We start from the raw sequence: 5,637 nt of genomic DNA, 5'->3' as shown, positions 1-5,637 counted from the left end.
ATCCCACTGCTATACAAATGCTTATTACGTTATGCCCGGGCCATTGGCTCTGGTATGTCATCATCAGTATTGTTGTGTTTTATTTGTAAATTGGTCTGTGGGTAGACAGATAGACAGGTAGATGTAGTTTGGTCTGTGGGTAGACAGATAGCCAGGTAGATGTAGTTTGGTCTGTGGGTAGACAGATAGCCAGGTAGATGAAGTTTGGTCTGTAGACAGATAGACAGGTAGATGAAGTTTGGTCTGTGGGTAGACAGACAGACAGGTAGATGTAGTTTGGTCTGTGGGTAGACAGACAGACAGGTAGATGTAGTTTGGTCTGTGGGTAGACAGACAGACAGGTAGATGTAGTTTGGTCTGTAGACAAATATCCAGGTAGATGAAGTTTGGTCTGTAGACAGATAGCCAGGTAGATGAAGTTTGGTCTGTGGGTAGACAGATATCCAGGTAGATGAAGTTTGGGCAGCACTGAGTTAGAGGAAGGGAAGTTGTGACTTCAGTGAGGTGTTGTTCCCATGACAACAAGTAGTTTTCTTCAAGCCACTATTACAGCTGTCCCTCCAAGACAAGCCGTTCTTACACTGAGACTAAAGAGAGCTGCTCCATGGGATGTTGCTCTGATACTACATGCTATCAGTGAAGTCTCTCAGTGAAGCACTGGGGTGTCCGTTCATTATCATGTGCTGCCCTCTAGTGAGAAATGTCAACAACTGCAACTTCAAAAGGTGTATTTAAAGGGTTATTCTACTGAAATCTACTTTTAGGTTGTAATTCCAAGCACAGGTAACTAATTGAAAAGACAGACAATATAGGTGGATCTTTCTCACAAACTACATTTTCTTTTGAAAAACAGATAACACTTTAGATTTCTGTAGCTCTTTCAGTTGGAAGCACTCAAATAAAATACATTTGCTATGAAATTCCATGCACACGTCTTGGATTATAAACTCCCATTGATTTGCATTGCAGTGAGAGGGGAGGTGTGTCAAAATAACATTGTAGATACTAAGCAGCTCATGTGACCTGACCCAGTGGGCCTACAAACCACAGCACGACTCCAACTCATTCAAAACTCGGCAGCTAGGCTACTAACTAGAACCAGGAGAGCCCACATCAGTCCAGTATTAGCTAACCTACACTGGCTTCCGTTAACATTTAGAATCGATTTCAAGGTGGTCCTCCTTATGTACAAAGCACTAAATGGAACAGGACCAAGCTACATTGCAAATTCTCTAGTCAACTATGTGCCTCCTAGAACATTGCGATCATCTACTACTGGTCTATTGAAGGTTCCAAGCCACAGTCTAAGGGAAATCTGGATGCAGCCGTTGCAAACTATGCACCAAAGTTATGGAACACATTACCATATGGACATTAGGGAAGCTAGATCTCTTAATATGTTCACAAATAAGCTAAAAACGTACCTCTTCACCATAGCCTTCTAATACAATCCGCTGTTGATTGTACTGTAGCACTGTTTTACTCTGTGTGACTTACTCCATTCTATTGTATTGCACTGCACTGTTGCATACTTTTACTATATATTCTATTCTACTATTTTATTACACTGTATTATTTTACTCTGTCTATAACTTTTTATTAAAGGTTCAAAACTGTCAGGTATTAAACTGTGTGGGTGTAGAAATCGTCGGAAAGGAGAGACGCACAATTTCTATCTTGCGACAACACCAAGTAGTGTGTCAACATAATTAAAAAAAGGCAGATTTTTTACCAGCCAACATTTTTTAATTGCTTTTTAGTATATCGCCATGTGTTATTATTACTATAATACTTTCATATGCTATTTTCAATTAATATCATAAACAACATAAGGAATATTAGCATAATTTTGAGTGGACTGAAGGAATGAGTCAGCGTTAATAGTTTTAAATGCAAATAATTTATTGAAACATAGAAGTGGGGTCGGTTGGGACACACACACAATGGGGGACCCTGATGTAAACAAGACGAAAGTCTTTCTCTGGTCTGCATCCCCTTAACAATTGTGTGTATTGAGCCGTACTGTACCCATTCTGCAATCTGTTAAATAAAGTTCTCATTCATTCACACTGTTTCAACTCACCACCCCCGCATCATATTGTAGTCTAGTCTGTCTTCAAACTTCCACTCCTCTCGACACACACACACACCCTTTCCCCAGTCCCCTGTTCTCTATGGCTCTGCCTCTGATCAGGATTAGCTTGTTAGCTTATGCTAATGTAACGTTAATTTCGGGCGATGTGAGCATAAAGGAATGGCGACGATGCAAAGCGTGTTTTGACCACGGACTTATTTCGGATCGCAAAATAGCTGCACTGCTGTGCAGCCCCACTCGGCTGAGAGCAGAAGGCAGAAGCACGGTCTGGGGCGGATATGACATCGCGGAGTTGCTATGGGTTTTTTCAAAATAAGAGTATCATATGAACCTGACCGTTGCTAGCTGCCGGCGCCCAGATATTATGACTGGAGCTGCGCTTAGGCGGAAATGAGACCTGTGACAGGATTTTCAAAATAAGAGTATCAATATGAACCGAATGCCTATCGCACCAGTGCTACTGAAGTAAATCCATTCATCGCACAGACCGCTGTTGCTGTAGCACGTGCGATATATATGTCGCACTGTACAGCCCTGCCCTAATCAGTCTGGCTTCCGGACTGGCCACTCCACAGAAACGGCCCTCATTGCGGTCACAGAGGCACTTCGCTTAGCAAAAGCGAGGGGCCTCTCCTCTGTCCTGATTCTCCTAGATCTATCTGCAGCCTTCGACACAGTCAACCATCAGATCCTCCTCGCGGCCCTCGCAGGAATGGGAGTGGTTGGCTCTGCGCTGACATGGCTGACATCATACCTCAATGATCGCTCCTACCAAGTGTCATGGAGAGGGACCCTGTCGGCCACCCGCCCCCTGTGGACGGGTGTCCCCCAGGGCTTAGTCCTAGGACCCCTTCTCTTCTCCCTCTACACTAAATCACTGGGTAACATTATCACATCTCATGGCTTCTTGTATCATTGTTATGCCGATGATACTCAACCAGGGGGCGAAATTAAAGCCTGCCGCCCGCCAGGGGCGCTCAGTTTTTACCTTTGGCGCTTGCCACTGAGAGCCCTGCCCGCCGTGTGGCGTGTAGACGTGTAGTTCATATTGATACTCTTATTTTGAAGATCTGTGCGGGTCTCATTTCCGGCCCAAGCGCAGCTAGAGTCATAATATCGATGGCTCCGGCAGTTAGCAGCATTCGGTTCGTATGATATTCTTATTTTGAAAAAAAACGTGGCAACGAGTCATATCCGCCCAGCCGGGCCAGCCCCCTGCAGCGGGATACTATTGGCTTCTGCTCGTATCAACACAGAGCGGCCCGCAGCTCTAGTGCCACTGCTAACGTTAAGCTCCCAGAATGGTAGCAGCTCGCCCGCAGCATCTAGTGCTAACGCATTGTCTAACGGTATCTAGCTGGCTAGCTACTGATATCAACAAATGCTCCAGCAATAGTCTACTCGAGTGCATAAAACCTCCGTTCCCTCGTTAGCTAGCTCGCGTTAGCTAGCTCACGCTAGATCGATATGTCCCAGTAAACTAAATTGTCTTAACGTTATCTACCGGGCTAGCAGTAGCTACAGATAGCTCCTGATATCAATGTCTTATAACATTGATTGAATGCGTATTCTAGCTGAGGGCATGTTGAATGTGATTTGACAACATAACCGTAACGTTATAAATGGGTCCAGCTGCATCGCCGGAGAATCCTTGCATGCTGAATGTAGGGTCTAGCTGAATATAGGGTCTAGCTGCAGGGCCGGAGAATCCTTGCTAGAGCTGGAGACTACTCAAGTATACACACAGACAGTGGAGCTGTTTGCAGATAGCAAGCATTTTGACTTATTGCGTGGTGGCGATGTCTCGCAGATAATACAACTACAAGTATGATTATATAATATATATTTTATTTAAAAAAAATATATATATAAGTACGTACCGTTGTGGAAAGTGAACATCTATAGCGTTTATACATCACGTTATTATAACAGACGGAGGTGTGTTGCATCCAAAGTTCAAACGATAACAATACGCTGGTAGCCGACGTTAGCACGCTAGCTGGCGGGCTCAGCTAATATTTCGAACTCCATTTCCACGGTGGTTGCTCACTGGCTTAGCTAGTAGCTAACGTGCTAACGGCTGTTAAGATTACGGTTTGCTTGCATTCGTCAAACATTTAACCGACTTGAGGTAACGTTAGCTATAAACTGAGAACGCGTGTTGGTATATTCCTGACCCGGCAGGTCCATCTCACTTAGCCCACCGTCTGCTGGTCTCCCGGCTAACAGAGCTAACAGTTAGCCAGCAGAGCTAACAGAGCTAGCAGAGCACATTTACAGTCACAATATAATATTCAGTGTTAGTTAGTCAAACAAAAGCCCCGTTTGATTTACCTGTGTACTTTTGGCGTAAGGTTGAGCGGCGATGTGATATCTTCTGCTTCTGATTCTCCCTCCAGCCGTGAGTGTCTCCTGAGACGCCGGAGACTGAATGCCTTCTTCTACCAAACAAAGCCGTAGAGAGAGAAAGTTAAGACACTCCCATCAGCTTGTGTTGTTATCGTGGAATGCGGAAGTAAAGCGCTCAGGGGGGGTCCGTAGTTCAAGCTTTCAGCTCATCGCCATTCATTTCATTGTTGCCGAGGCGGCATTGATTGATTGATTGATTGAAAAGTTTATTAACAGATTGCAGAATGGGTACAGTACAGTACAGCTCAATACATACAATTGTTAAGGGGATGCAGACCAGATAAAGACTTTCGTCTTGTTTACATCAGGGTCCCCCATTTTCAATTCATCATAACATATATGACATACATGACATACAGATAGACAGTACTGCTACATCTATACATTTATGACATATCAGATTTGCAAATACAGTACTGTTTGTGATACAAAAGTGTCCAGAAAAGGAGTGTATTGTAGTGCCCGGAGGAAAGAGGAATAAACGGAGGTAACGTAATGCTTGTTTAATGTACAAAGCCACGTCAGTCAACAAGAACACCAGTACATGAATCCCAGTACAGCCATGAATGAATAACAACCCGTGCAACCTAAATAGATGTCCCCTCTGGCGCCCGGTGCCAGATCATTAGTTCCCTCCCACTACACAACATAGTCAGAAGATGAACACGAACCAATACTGTAGTCACTACACCAGCCCCCCCAGTGTTCACCTCAATATACGAAATCCTCACGGTGAGGAGGGCGTATGGCCCGGCCCCTACGACTGTAGGTAACGTCAGGAGGTGCGGGAGGGGGTGTGACAGCGTCCGTCACATCCTCCTGCCGAGCAGGATGGGGGTCAGTGACCAGACGCTCACGAGCGGCGGGGGGTCCGAGGGGTCGCAGGGGGGAATGGCCCCGGCGTGGCAGGGGAGGCAGGACCGGGGGCCGGCCCCTGCGCGGCGGCAGGGCCAAGTCCAGGGGCAGTTCAAGGTCCAAGTGTGCCGGCTTGAGGCGATCCACGGAAACACACTCAGGCCTACCCCCCACGTCGACCACAAAGTTCTTGGCCCTGGCCTCGATGACGCGGAAGGGTCCGTCGTAAGGAGGGCGTAGCGGAGTCCTGTGGCCATCGTGACGGATGAACACGAACC

This window comes from Notolepis coatsorum (assembly GCF_963971535.1).
Source record: "Notolepis coatsorum genome assembly, contig: SUPER_15_unloc_6, whole genome shotgun sequence".
Classification (NCBI taxonomy): Eukaryota; Metazoa; Chordata; class Actinopteri; order Aulopiformes; family Paralepididae; genus Notolepis; species Notolepis coatsorum.
This window is presented reverse-complemented; position numbering follows the sequence as displayed.